At 53.6% G+C, this 14,376-nt stretch overlaps 1 protein-coding gene across 1 annotated transcript in view; it reads left to right on the plus strand.

The window, feature by feature from the left end:
* TRABD2B (TraB domain containing 2B) overlaps nucleotides 1–14,376 on the plus strand; it is a 202,953-nt gene that overhangs the window by 50,518 nt on the left and 138,059 nt on the right. The gene's annotated exons all lie outside the window — the stretch shown is intronic.

A 14,376-nucleotide genomic window follows, 5' to 3' on the forward strand; every position in this document is an offset into this window, starting at 1 on the left:
ACACAGCTCACAGAGTGGCAGAATAGAATTTGAGCACGGAGCTGCCTGCCTCTAACATCGATGTTCTTCTCCTCTGTGGCTTTATGTCCCAAATCCGAAATTACAGTACATGGTGGGACCTTCGGGATGCCTCTTCTAGGCATGAGAGATCATTTAGGACATAACAGTTTAGATACTTACATATTGGGATTTCTAGGCCATCCCAGTGACATAAGTGGCTGATGGGAGAGGGTATTTGAAATTAGGACTAACCCAGAAAACACTGGTCTTTCAGTCCCTGCAGAGATGTGGCATTTTTCTCTGCAGTCACATCTTGCTTGCTCTTTTTTTTTTTTTTTTAAAGATTTTACTTATTTATTTGACAGAGAGAGAGAGATCACAAGGAGGCAGAGAAGCAGGCAGAGAGAGAAAGGAGGAAGCAGTCTCCCCGCTGAGCAGAGATCCCGATGCAGGGCTCAATCCCAGGACCCTGAGATCATGACCTGAGCCGAAGGCAGAGGCTTTAACCCACTGAGCCACCCAGCGCCCCTCTTGCTTGCTCTTGAAGCACGTGCTCCCTGCTTTCTCAAGGGTACTTAAATATGCTGCCAGTAATAGACGACCGTCCTCATTGTCTGTACAGCGCGTCATTCTTCCATGAAGTGCATCAGTGGTCAGGTCCCGAGCACCCACCTTGTGTGCGGTAGGACCTGCCCCTGTCCCCCGCCTGCCCACAGGAGTCCGCTTCCCTCGAGGCGCCGTGCAGTACCGAGGTGTGCCAGCAGCTGCCGTGAGCTTGACATCTCGTGTGCGAATCTTCAAAATTCCCGTCTAACGCCATTGTTAGTTCCTTGATCTTAGGCGAGTCACTTAACCCCGCTGAGCTTTTGCTCCCTCCTCTATCAAATGTGGCTAAGGACCGTCTCTCTCGAACAGGGATGGGGTGAGGCATAGACAAGATAATGTACATCGTGCACATAGCACAGGCTCTGGCAAGAAGCAGAGAGGGCTTCTAGGGAGCAGAGGGTCACTGACTACCTGCTGGGGGGCCCGGGGAGGCCTGTGGCAGGAGGTGACAGCAAAACTGCCTCCTGGAGGGGATGGGGGTGTTGGGCAGGAGGAGGGAAAAGGGCATTGGCAGGCTTGGCCTGCGTTCTCCAGGGTTCTCCAAGGGCCCGGTTCCCTAGGAGCTGTATCTTCTGCTGCTTCTGACTCAAACTCTGCCTTCTGTTTTGAGAGTGGGGAGCAGGCTCCTCTGAGTCCCACCTCAAAGGCTCTCCAGTGGGCAGGAGATGCCTGCTAGGGATGCTTACTGGAACTCCAGGCCACCAGAATCCTCCTCTGAGTCCTATGTCTGGCTCCGAACATCCCCCACCCCCACCCACCTTGGAAATGTGGCCGATGACGAAACGGAGACATCAGTCCCGTTTGTGGCTCCATCAACTTTGGAAGCAGATCATGGGAATTTTCTGAATCTGGGCCCCCAGCCAGAAGGCATTTATAATCAGACATGGAGCAATCATTAGAGCAGAAACAATAAATTACAACAGCACCAGAGAACTCCCCAAAGCTGCTCACGCGAGCGGGAATCCAAGGAGCAGGAGGCAGGAGGAGCAGGAGGCAGCCGGGGGCCCTCCCACCCTACCACCCTCGGTCTGTGACCCCAGACCGCCGTGGCCAGAAGGCTGCAGCAGAGCCGCCTGACTCGTGTGCGCTTCGGGGACCGCAGGAGGGGGCAGGGGAGTGGGGAGGGGTCTTCCACTGAAGCTTCCTCAGGGCCAGGCCATGGAGAGGGTGTGAGGTCAGCCTGCTTAGCTGGGAATCAGACCTGCCGTGTGGTTTGCAAGCAGAGGGACTGTGGCACGTCACTGCCTCTCTCCAAGACTTGGTCTCCTCATCTGTGAAGTGGGAATAATAGTATTTCCCATCTTCTGGGATGGCTGTGAAGATGAACCTGTTTAACAGAGAGCAAGGCCTGGCACATACCAAGTGCTTCACCACGGCAGTCCTCCCCAGCCCCTGCCTTCTGCCCTCTGTCTGTGCTGTGCCATCCATGACCATTTTAATTGAAACTCAGCTGCATCCTTTTCTCAGCTGCTGCAGTGCCACACACACACGTTGAATGGTTGCTGTACCCAATGGCACGGATACTGATCATTCGCACCGTCAGGCTGCCCCCAGGTCCATCTGCTCCGTGGGAAAACCTTGGGTGTTTATAGTCATTGGGGCAGACCCTGGGGTCACAAAGATATTGAAGCCATGCTGTCCATCAAGGAGCACTCAGTCTGCCAACAGAGATGGGCAAGCAGTGTGAGCAAAGCCCGGATGCTAGGCCCAGAGGCAGGGCACTGAGAAAAGCCTAGAGGGAGTTGAGAGAAGGTTCTCTGGAGGGAGAGCACCTGAGCTGATAAAGGAGGTAAGGTGAGAATGACGTTCCAGTAGCGTAGCCAAGGGGATGGCAAAGTTGTTCAGAAAGTTGTTCAAATCTGAACAACTAGCGTGTGAGACCTCCAGTAGCTCCTGACTTCACAAAGCATGGAGTGCCAGGTGGGACTGACAGGCGATGGGCCACCTCTAGGAGGATCCTATTTGCTGAGGAGGCCGCAGACAGGGCTCAACACTCTTGGTCTAACTGCCCCACTCCTCCTTCCCCTGCTGGTGCTGAACCCCAGAGCTCAGATCCAAAGAGGTTTGTCGTACGACCCAGGCCTGAGTGGCTAGAACCATCCATCCTTTGAGCGAGTCACTTGGCAGCCAGCAACATGTGTTATCCTTCCAACAACCCACATGAGGATGAGGAAGCAGTGAGTTGCCCAAAGTCGGCCTGCCATCCAACCGAGGGGCCGGGCTGCCCCGCCCCCACCCCCAGATCTGTCGTCTCTGAATACAAGAACCCTGCCACCTTAGTGCTGTTACAATGGATTAACCACACCTGCTTGGTCACCTGGTTCCTTGTTCACACCCCTTCCCCTAGCGCATGGACTTTTCTCCTGTGCATATCCCTTCTCTTCCCAGAGTCATCTCCCCTCTCTAATGAGCATTCAGCATGTGTGAGAATTGCGCTGTCTCCCATCTAGAAACAACTCTTTTGATTCAACCTTCCCAAGCCCTGGCCCATTTCTCAGCTTCCCTCTAGAGCTGAGCTCCTCTAGTGCCTCGCCTGCCCTAACTGACCCTGGCACGCTCCCCATCCCACGCTCCCCATCCCCCGCTCCCTTCGCAGCCGTACTCACTGCCACTCTGACGTAACTTCCGTTCAGGCCACTATATGACCTCAAATCGAAGCATCCATTATCTTAGTCCTGTCCCTAGTGGACCTTCTTTGTCTACCTACATTGCAGGGACTCTCCTCCAACTCCACAGTCCTGAACCCCATGTTTGCCCTCCACGTATGCTGTCCGTTTCTATCACGGACACACATAGAGGTCTTAGAACTGGGGCCAGGATTGGTAAGGACTCAGTAAGTGTGGAACTAGGTAGTGCCATGAGGATTACTCCTGAGATACTGTCTTTAGCCCTGAGCTCTAGACTGGTATGTTCATCTGTTAACCCGGCAACTCTTCCTGGGTGTCTATCAGGCAGCTGAAATTTCACGTTACTAAGAGTTCTTGATATCAGGTACCCCTCTTGCACCTTCCAGTGTCCCCAAGACTTCATCTAGGTGCACGTCTCAGGCCAAAAGCCCAGAAGCCACCTTCGATCCCTCTCTTTTCCTCTGTACCCCCAGATCCAAACCATCCTGGCAACTCCTGGCAGCACTCCTTCTCCCTAAATTCTGAACCCCATCTCTAGCCACCTTCTCCATTGCCACCACCCCCACCCGGCCACCCAGGTTAGCTGTGGTAGCCTCCCAGTGGGTGTCTTTGCTTTGCTGCTGGTTCCCCTGCAGTTTCCTTCTACGGAAACCATGGGGATCCTTATCCATCCCGATTATATTGTGCCCCAGCTTTGTAAGCTTTCTGTGGCATCTTCGATTCATGCTTAGAATAAAGTGCAAAGCCTTCTCCATGCTCTGTACGGCCTCCTGCGATCTGACCCTGCTGGATCTCACCACATTTCCCACCTCTGTTCGCCTGCCTTCTGCCCTCCAGCCTCCATGGCGGAGGCTCTATGGCTGCTTTGCTCTTCCTGGAAAGAAAGAGCCAGCTGATCTCCTTCCCAGTCTGGGACCCTTGTTCTTACTGTCCCCTGCCTGGCATTTTCTTTCCCTGGATCATTCCATGGCTGGCTTCCTCCTTTGTTAAGACCTCTAATCAAATATTACATTTCCAGAGAGGCACACCCTTGGAAAGTAACACCCCTTTCTCTCTCTATCCCTTTACTCTGCTTTCTTTTCTCTCCTGATGCTTGTCCCTGCTTGACCATTGGGCTCTCTATTGCCGTATAGCAAACCATCCTAGACTTAGTGGCTCAATAGTCCTTTTATTATGCTCTTAATCTGTAGGTCAGTGGGGCGAGGGTGGGGGCAAGAAGCACCTGGGCTATTGTACTCCAAGTACCCTCCCTTGAGGTTACCCAGGGGTGTTCAGTGGGCAGCGGGGCTGGCGTGGGGAATTCGGGGAGGCCCACTCCAGAAGACAGGCGTGGTGGAAGAGTGGGTTGAGCTGGGGCGCTCACCTGCTCCATGGAGTCTCAGGGGCTCTCCGCGTGGTGTCATGAGAAGTGCTTCTCATGGGCTGGCTCCAGACTCCAGGAGTGAGCCTTCTAGCAGACAGGAGGTAGAGCTGCCAGTGTTCTGGAGTCCCGGGCTGGAAAACAGGCAGAGCAGTGCCTCCGCTGAGTCTCAGAGTATCAGAGTAGCCCCAGAACCCGCCAAGATTCCAGGAGAGGGGCTGGAGACCTCACGTGCTTGTGGGGAGGCATGGCAAAGATTTTGTGCCCCCCCCCAGTTCGCAGAGTCTGTTTGCTCTTCTGTGTCCTGCGGAATTCATCAGAATGCGGGCTTCGTGAAGACTGAGACCTTTCTCGTTTACCTTCTGCCTTATCCCTCGCCCTTAAAACAGAGCCTGGCATGTAGGAGGGATCAAAGCAGCCGATGAATGAATAAAGAATGAATGCATGGTTATGTGTAGAACAAGCCACTCATCTTGTGTAGGTTTTGTTTTATTATTTGAAAATATCTAGATGATTTTTCTTCCTTGGCTTTTTTTGTGTGGAGTCTCAGAGTGTTCTAGAGTAGGGAGAACTTTAGAAAACCTCCATCTCAGCCCCCTGAAGGTATGGCCAGACCTTTCTCTTCCTCCACACCTCCTGCCCAGCCACACCTACCTTATGTTTCCTCCCCTCGGACAGGCCTGCTGACAAGACCCTGGGGGTGTGGTCTTGGGGAACACTGGAGTCCACAGATGTGGGCTCTGGTTCCAGCTCTGCTTACAAACTTCTGGGGGACCCTGGGTCAGTCCCTTTTCCTCTCTGGGCCTCACTTTTCTTATCTATAAAGTGAAAGACTTGGTGTTCTGACCCCTTAGGGCTCTGAAGATACCAGCCCCTAAGTGGGGGACAGAAAAGACTTGTGGGACTGGAAGCCTGAAGATGTTTTTGGGGGGGAATAAGTGATTCTGGGAGGGGGACCAAGGGACAGATGGACGTAGTCTGCATCTGTATGCTCCCAGTCTACAGGCAGAGCTTTCTGTGTGTCTCCTGTCACACAGCTGGTTTCGAGTCTCCTCCACCAGCAGCCCCTGAGGAGCAGAGTGGGGACGAGGAGGGTGGACCAAGCAGGCCTGGTTACCCGTGGCTCTCTTCTCTCTCCCATCCCCCAAACTGCCAGGGGCCAGCTCACTTGCTCACTCTTTCTTTCTTTCTTTCTATCTGCCTCAGGGTGTGGAGCCAGGGAGCTGCTGGAGTCAGCCAGGAGCCAGGCCCTGATCCAAAGGGATCAAGGTGCAGATACCCAGAAAAATCCCACCCCCCCTCAGGAAGGGGCCGTGCACTTTGCTCCTGCCTGCCCTAATCTCTGGGGCTCAAACTTTGTCAGAGCCAACAGTTCCCTCATAAATCACCTAGCCTCCTGGTCTTTCTCTTCTTGGGTGTCTTCTGCCAGATACCAAAAGGCATTCAGAAAATTGAACACTAACTTCAGCTGACCGTGGCTCAGGGGCCACCTTCGGGGAGGGAGGAGGGGGAGGTCTCAGTGATTTGGAGGGACCTGGAAGGGTCTGCAGTTCAGCCTCTACTCCACACCTGAGCACCTACCTGGCCAGGTTCTAGGGAGCCAGGGACGAGGGACAGTCTGTCCCATGAGCACTGCAGTGTCAAAGAATCCATGCATATGTGGACGGATGGAGCTGGAGGCAGTGGGGAGTGAAGTCTATGCAATAACCACCTGTTTTCATTCTGGGGTCGGTGCAGGGGATCCTGGGAGAGGGCCGTTGGCTCAAGGAAGCCGAAGGACGAGAAACCTACAGGTAAAAAGCAGCAGGAAGAATGTACAGGTAGAGGAAACAATATATGCAAAATCCCAGGGACAAAAAAAAATGAGCGTCAGGGAAGATTCCCTGGAAAAGAAAGGACCCAGGCTGAGTCTGAAAGGGAGGCCTGGGGAGAGGACATTCCAGCCAGGAGGATCAAAGTGGGCGAGGGTGCAGGTGTGTGAAACACCACAGAGGGGTGTGTGTGTGTGTGTGTGGGTGGGTGGGTGGGCGGACGGGGAGCAGAGTGGGACAAGGACAGAAAGAACATGATGTTTAGGGTTGGCAAGCCAATGGCAAAGGCGGCTGGCTGGACAGGGAGCACTGGAGGGGAGGAGACAGGTGAGCGGCTGGTGGTGGTGTATAGATGGGGCCCAGCCCTGGCTGCTCAAGGTGCCCAGAGTGCCACCGTTAGAGCGTTGCCACAGGAGCCTAATCCTGCCCAGCCGGCCTCTGCGAGTGCCCCTCTGTGGCAGCCCCTGGGCTGGGTCCTGGGCACTGAGAGCTGAAGGCCGGCCCCTGGGAGTGCAGTCCAGTGAGACTAGGGCAGCTTTACGGAGTGGAAGGCAGAGGGTGACACTGGCGTCTTCAATGGGATTTGAGAGGACAGAAGGGAGACCGGCCCTTCACGTCCCTTTGGCAGCATGGCCCCAGGGTCTGCCCGGGGCTGGGGTCTGGGCTGAAGTGCTGAGCTCTGAGCTTACAGATCGGCGGGGGGGCGGGGGAGGGAATCCTGAGATGCACCCAGGCAAGGACAGTGCTCTTCACGAAAGGGTAGGATGAGGGGCTCGCACTGGGCAGGGGTCGGATGGGGGGCTTGGAAATAGCTGGGATTCAAGCAAACAGTGAGGGGACCCAGGTGAGTTAAGGGAGACACCTGGGATTCAGAGCGTAAGGAGAGTCACCCTGTCAGGTCACTAGCTGAGAGCCAGGACCTCTGTAAAACTTGCAATCCCAGTACCTCGCTTGCCTTATCCTAGTCCAGCCCTACAGGAAGAAATTCCGGGCTTAACCAAAACACAGCTGGAGATGTAGAGGTTGGGGAGGAATTCGATGAAGAGGAAAGAGCATTCTTGGCAAAGGGAACAGCATATGCAAGGGCTCTGAGGCAACAGGGGCCCACCCTCAGAGAACTACAGGTCATCTGTAGTTCTGTAGCCAGGGAGGTTCAAAATGTGAGGCTGACAGGTAGACGGGGGCTTGTAAGTTCTATTAGAGCACTTACGGTTTTATTGGGAGCATCAGTCTGACAGGGGGGATAGGTATGGACTTCCTGGAGTCGATGATGTTTGGGCTGGGCCCTGAAGGGTGAGTAGAATCCAGGCACATGAAAATGGGGAAGCGGGAATGGCCGAGCTCAGCGTGAGGGCCCAAAGGCCTGTGCTGTCACACATGCAGCACGGTGACAGTGTGTGCCGTGTGCCGGGCACTGCTCGTGAATGAGGAGGCACCTGTTCGTGCATCGGCTTCCTGCTAGAGGATTTGACCGGGAAGTTTTCAGAGTGGTCTAAGGTGATCTAAACTTGAAATGGAAGACCATCTTTAGCTTTAAGAGCCTCGCTGGCCCTGCCTCATCTTTCCCCTCGTCTCAGTCCAGTGAGTGTGCCTGTTTTGTTGAAGTAAAGCAAAAAAGCAGTGTTCTCACAGACTCACGCACGGGGGTCACAAGGTATGGAATTCGGAGGCAGTGGAGCGTAGGAAGGACATGACCGTGACCTCTAGGCATGAGGCACTCCCCATGCCAGGCACCTGATATATCATCTCATTTTAATCCTCACCGTAATCATAGAAGGTAGCTATTGGACCCATTTGACAGATGGCAAAGCTAAAGGTCAGAGAGCTGAGCTTTCTCCCCGGTCCCAGGGTGTACTGCGACAGAGTCAGGGTTTGAAGCCAGCCTGCCTGTAATCCTCCCTTTGCACCACATGGCCGCTATGGTCCATGTCCACCACTTCTTAACTGTGTGCCCTGCAAGTGACTCAGCCCCACTGGGCCTCAGTTTCTTGACCCGGAATATGAGTGTTGGCCTCGATGGACTAGAAGAAGGCATTGCAAACTTTACTGTGCCCATGAAGTGCTTGGCGGTCTTCTTCAAATGCATGTTCTAATTCAGAAGGGCTGGGAGGGGGCCCAGGGGTCAGCACTTCTGGCAAGCTCTCAGGTGGTGCTGATGCCTCTGGTCCATGGACCTCACTGGGAACACCAGGGCTGCTGGGTCATCTCCCAAGTTCTCACCTATCCACGGAGACTGACTCTTGCTCAGGAGAGGAGTGGAGGTATTTCTCAATCCAGGATCATTCAAGATACCTCTTTCCATTTCGTTCAGCTTCCAGGAAGAGGTCAGGGCAAGGAGGCTGTCTCCCCCTTTCTAGAAGAACCAGAGCCTTAGAGGGCACAGGGCTTGCCCACTCCTGGCAGTGCCTGGCCAGTGTTCTTTCCTGTACTCCCCAAGTCTCTCTGGGAGACAGGGCATTCTCCCTTGGGCAACCTCTTCTTCTTGGGCTCTAAGGGTCAGCATCTTCAGCAGGCATCTCCCATTCTGGATGGTCCCACAATTCCCCTAACGGGGTGGTCCATTCTGGCCAAGCAGCAGCATCCTCTGTGGCTGCTGGGGTGTCAGCCCGCTCCTTTCCTGCAGCCCATGTGGCGTGAGGGGGGTAGGGGCTCCCTGGAGGGAGGAGCCCAGGAGGAGGAGTTGGCTTACACCTGACAAGCCTGTCGTCTTGCCCACAGCCACTCTGTGAGGCACTGCCTCGCTTATGATCTCGGGACAGCTTTAGGCTTGCGGACCTGGAAGGAAGAAGGCACCGGAAGAGTGAATGTTTGCAGATGGATTTACAGGCCTCATATTTACCTGTATTGTCAGGGAGACGGGGCTGCAGGACTGAGTCACCCTGAGCGGGAAGGCCGCACCTGGCGCCTCTGGTGGGCTGAGCCTACGTGCACAGGACCTCCTCGGGCCCACTCAGCGGCTGCCGTTGCCTGAGCTCGTGCTGCTCCCCCTGCCGGGCTTCATCTTGGTCCTTCTAGGGCCTCCAAAGCCCTTCCAGAGGGCTTTCCCACCCACCTCCATCTTTCCTTTCTGTGACCTGGCCTGCAGCCAACAATCTAGCACGTGCCTAACACAGCACCTTGTGTAGATACATGGATGGCAAGTATTCGTTTGTGGGTAGATTTTGGAACCTCAGAACTAGCCATTACCCTCCAACTGCATTTCACCTCTCGGTATACAGTCAGCACTTATAAAAGGCTATTGGCACGGCCTCTCAGAAGCAGGGGGGCTGGAGGAGGGAGGGAACAGGGCTGAACGCTTTGCACCAGCCTGCAGGGCGGCGTACCCCCAGAGAAGTCACCTTGGCTTCCTTCCTTTATAAAAATGTTTGGAAGCTGCACCCCACCCACCGCCCTCCCAGTCTCCCCAATCCCTCTGTACACAGGGCCCTTGGGTGGCAGCGGCTGTGCCTCCTGGCTGGAATAGAACCCGCCACCCAGCTCCGAGCACACCCGGTAGCCTCTTAGCACAGTGCCAGGGTCTTGGGCGGTCTGGGTGGTCTGCCAGGGGAAAGGGGACTGAAGGACAGGCTGGCCCATCCTGCTGCCACGACCCGCAGTCCTGCTAAGCAGGAGAGCCCTGGCAGATCAAGCAGGGTAGAGGCACAAGAATTCCTCCTGGGAGCCAGAGCCCCCAGGTGGCCCTTGCGCCTTTCCAGAGGTGGAAACACCTCTTCCTGGCAGGGTGGAATTGCAGAGGGCAGGCAGACGCATTGTTGGAGCCTGCTGCCATGTGGTATGGGGTGGCACACCCCGCGGGGGTATCCCAGGCCTTTTTCTCTGTGACATGGTGAGCAGCTGATAGGGCAGAGACCCACCCTCCTCTTTGGCCCCCCAATAGTGCACCCTGCTGGCGGGCTTGTAGACTTTGGGGACACATGCTTCTCCTCCCCATAAAAAAGGATACGCCCATCAGATAACTTGATCCAAAAGCTGAACAAAATCATGTCAATGGCTTAGCACATGGTTGCATGCAGTAAGTACTCAAAGAAATATTAACTCTATCTCTTGCACCCCCAGAAAAGACTTTACTCTGTAGAATAAATCGAATGACTCCAAGGCTTTCTGTGTCCCCGAGATCTCATAGAAACCAAAGCAAGCCATGAGGCCCCAGACTCCTCCGCGGGATGTACAGTGGAGGGGAGAGTGGTCATAATCTCTCTGGGATGCGTTCAGGGAGGGTTAGATGGCAGAGTCCGTAGGAACTAGAACTTGGCACGTTCTCAGCTGTCCCCACATGTTAGCTGCTGCAGCGACCAGTTCTTGAATCTCATGAAGGGAAATGTTAACCAGGATTATTCTGCATATAAAGTACAACCGCTCTTCTTTCAAGACCCTGTTCTTTCCCATTCCTTTTCCAATTTAATTTCCCGATGGTTTTTCACTTCTGTTCTGTTTAAAAAGGAGAGAAGGCTCCTTGAGGCAGGACTGGAGTGTTCCGATCCTATCCTCACAAGCTGTGAGGAGGCCAGGGGATGGGATGGGGTGGTTTTGAGGGAAAGTAAAAGGAAGGAATTAGAGATAGGACCAGTAACAACTAGAATTGTGAGAGGTTTCTGGCCTGTTTTATGATGTAGAGAAGCTGGAATTTCTGGACTGGGTTTCAGAGGCATGGTCCGTGTGCTGGAAACATCGGGAGAAGGTACAGTTACTTGCTGGCTGCATGACTTCTTGGGGTCACAACCTGACACTTGACTGTGGCCCCAAAATGAGCCCGAGTCCTACACTGGCAGAGATTTGCCATTTTCCCAACTGCGGTCCTCAGTCACCCTGAGCCCATGGCTGACACAGGGTAAGGATGGTCCCCTGCACCCTTCCCACCGCCAGGAAGGTCCTTGCCACCACCCAGGAGAACCCCCTCTTGTTGAAAGAAGCAGCTGGGTAAGCAGAGCAGGGGAAGGAGGTCCTGAGTTTATGTATTCCACACGTGGTCACTTCTGTTCCTCTTTCTGGCTAAGCGCAGGCAAAATTACTCTTTGGAAATGCCACACCATTCATCCAGCAGCTCATGTCAGGCTTCAAGGGCACCTACTTCAGCTGGGGGTCAAGTAGGAGAAGGTGGGGACTAGGTAGAGGATGGAAGGGCTGGGGGCTCTGTCCTGGTGGATGGGGTCATCTTTTACCAGTGGACAGGACCCTATTGCTATCTTTCTTGTTCTCAGAGAAAGCGGGTTTGGCTTGAGCTCCTAAGTGGACCGTGTCCCAGGGCAGGAGTCCGCACTCTGATTAATGGATGTTAGCTGCAGTGAGGAGCTTCTTGGTTCACAGAGCACTGCTGTGTGGTCTTTTACTTTGGTCGCACATCGCAGTCACTGTGGGGAGTGAGTAGACAGGGCAAACATCACTGAGACCCCTTTCACCTGGGGGAACCCAGCCAGAGCTGCAGGGGAGGCCACCGTGTACTCAGTGACACATTCATAGTCTCACCTTGGGTCCTCAGACCCCAGGCTCTGCAGCTGCCCCTCTGAGTGGGAGTCTGAGGACCAAGTAGAGCTCAGAAGATTCTAGACCATAAATTCCAGGCACCACTTGGATTAGTCGGGTTGCTCTAGAGAAACAGAACCCTGTTGGTATTTCTCTAGAAACAGAACCCACAGGGTTCTTTCTCTCTGGGGAAACACATACACACATGTATGTCTATAGAGAGTAAGGGAGAGAGATCTATTTTAAGGACTTGGCTCACATGAATGTGGAAGTGCCAGTTCAAAATCTATAGCTTAGGCTGGCAGCTGGAGATCCAGGGAAGAGTTGCAGTTTGAGTCTGAAGGCAATCTTCTGGGAGAATTCCTTCTCCATCCAGGGAGGTCAGTCTTTTTTTTTCCTATTAAGGCCTTCAACTGATTGGACACGGCCCACCCACATTATGGAGGATAATCTGCTTTATTCAAAGTCTACTAATTTAAAGGTTAATGTCTTCTAAAAATACCTTCACAGAAATAAAATGTTTGACCAAATATCTAGGTACCCAACCAAAATTAATACACAAAGTTTACCAGCTCACCATCTCACATCTGAAGAGCCAGTAATAATGGAAAAAACTTCCTCAGCCATCCTTCCCCATGATACTCTAACAGCTTTGTGGAATAGTTGCGAATGGCAAGGATTAATCAGTTTATCCTGTAAATACACTACACTCAATCCTGACTTTGCACCAGGCACTGGGTTAGGCCCATCAAGTCACTCCCCAGTTCTTTCCCTCTTGAGAATCCAGTGGAAAAGACAGACACTGAATGACTAATTACCTGAATCTGTCCTATTTAGTGTCCAGGGTGATGAGTCCCACAGAGCGCAACTAGGACAAGGTGTGTGAGGATGACTGGCATGGGACCTGGCCTAGGGTCAGGGTTGATTGGGTCTTCTCTGAGGTGGTAACGTTCAAGCTGAGCCCTGAAAGGACAAGCAAGTAGGTCAGGGAAAGGTGGAAGAGGAGAGGGTATGGGGTCAAGGGGCCATGCATGTGAAGGTAGGAAAGGATTTGGCACATTTGAGACTTGGAGGGAAGCTGGCAGTGTCCACAGGTTGTGCACTGTGCAAGTGAAGGAGAACCTGTCTGAGGCTGGAGAGGAAGGCAGAGTGTCCACCCCCAAGCTTTCTAGGCCCATTCAGGATCTTTAACTGTAGCCTAAAGGCATAAGAGCCCCTGCAAACTTTGAGGCAAGGGAGTCACATGAGCAGATTTGTCTTTTGGCAAGTTGCCATCAGTGGACTGCAGAGAGTGGACGGGAAGGAAGCAGAGATGTGGGAACCTTAGGAGGTGATTGCAGGTTTCCAGCAGGGAGACCGTGGGGGGACTTGAGCCATGGAAGTGCCACAGGGATGGATAGCAAAGAAAATATTTGAGGAGCATCTGGGAGGCAGAACCAACAGAACCCCATGATTGTCTGGACCTGGAAGATGAGGACAAGGAAGGAATCAAAAATGCATGCAGCTGCCTCCCATTAGTAAAGTAGGGCACCGAGAGGCCCAGAGAGACGTGGCATTTTGCCTGAGTTTACCCCACCAGTGATGTGGGAAGCTGGGATGCAGTCCCCACCTGCTGAACCACACCTCTGGCACATTTCTGGCTGATAGTCTTTAATTCACCTGGTTCTTCGTGGTGCTAATACAGCTAAAGCTTAGACTCCAGGTAGTGGTCTGTCTTGTCCATTCTGAGTGCTTGACCACCAGCTCCAGCCCTGTAGCCAAGGACTGAATGATTGCTGCCTGAGCCCCAACCAGGCCCTGACCCTGGTCACCCACACAGTCCTGCTCTTGGTCTCTGGTGGCATCCCGCTCATGGCCTCTTGGTTCTGCCACCCTCCACCTGGGTAGCGAGCGGCGCCTCTGTACCCGGTGCTAGGCTAGGCACTGAGCCCCAGGTGTCCAGGCAGTTGAGGAGAGGGTGTAGTGCTTTGGGGCGCTGGGGGCCTGCAGCAGCACAGGCAGCAGAAAGGTTGTGGCTTTGCAGATGGATGGCCCCACTTCTGCCACCATTCTGCTGTGTAGCCATGGGCAGCTTACCTGGCCTCTCTGAGCATGTTTTCTTACTGCCAGCCGGGGAATCCCAGGACCTACGTTTTCGTTGAGGTATGGCTTAGAGGTATTGTTTGTACAGAATCTAGCATAGATTTGTTACTCCATAAATATCAGCCCGTTAACTTTTCTTTGCACTCGTTAATTGTACAGCTACTATGTACCTGGATGTGGGGGCCTTTACTGGGTCCTGGGGGTAAGAGGTGACAACCAGAGCCTCCTGGCCTTGTCAGAATTTCTAGCACACTCCCATGCACGGAGACGTGCTTTGCAAGTAAAAGGAACCCAGGAGGGTTTCAGAGACAGTGGCTTCCCCTGAGCCCTACACCATCCATTTTTCAGGAGCATCTTTGCAACATACAACAAAAATCCAGGTCATTTTAAAATGGAGTGGAGACGCTGCTGCAGAGTGGGCGGAGAGAGG

Source organism: Lutra lutra, chromosome 4 (assembly GCF_902655055.1).
Source record: "Lutra lutra chromosome 4, mLutLut1.2, whole genome shotgun sequence".
NCBI lineage: Eukaryota > Metazoa > Chordata > Mammalia > Carnivora > Mustelidae > Lutra > Lutra lutra.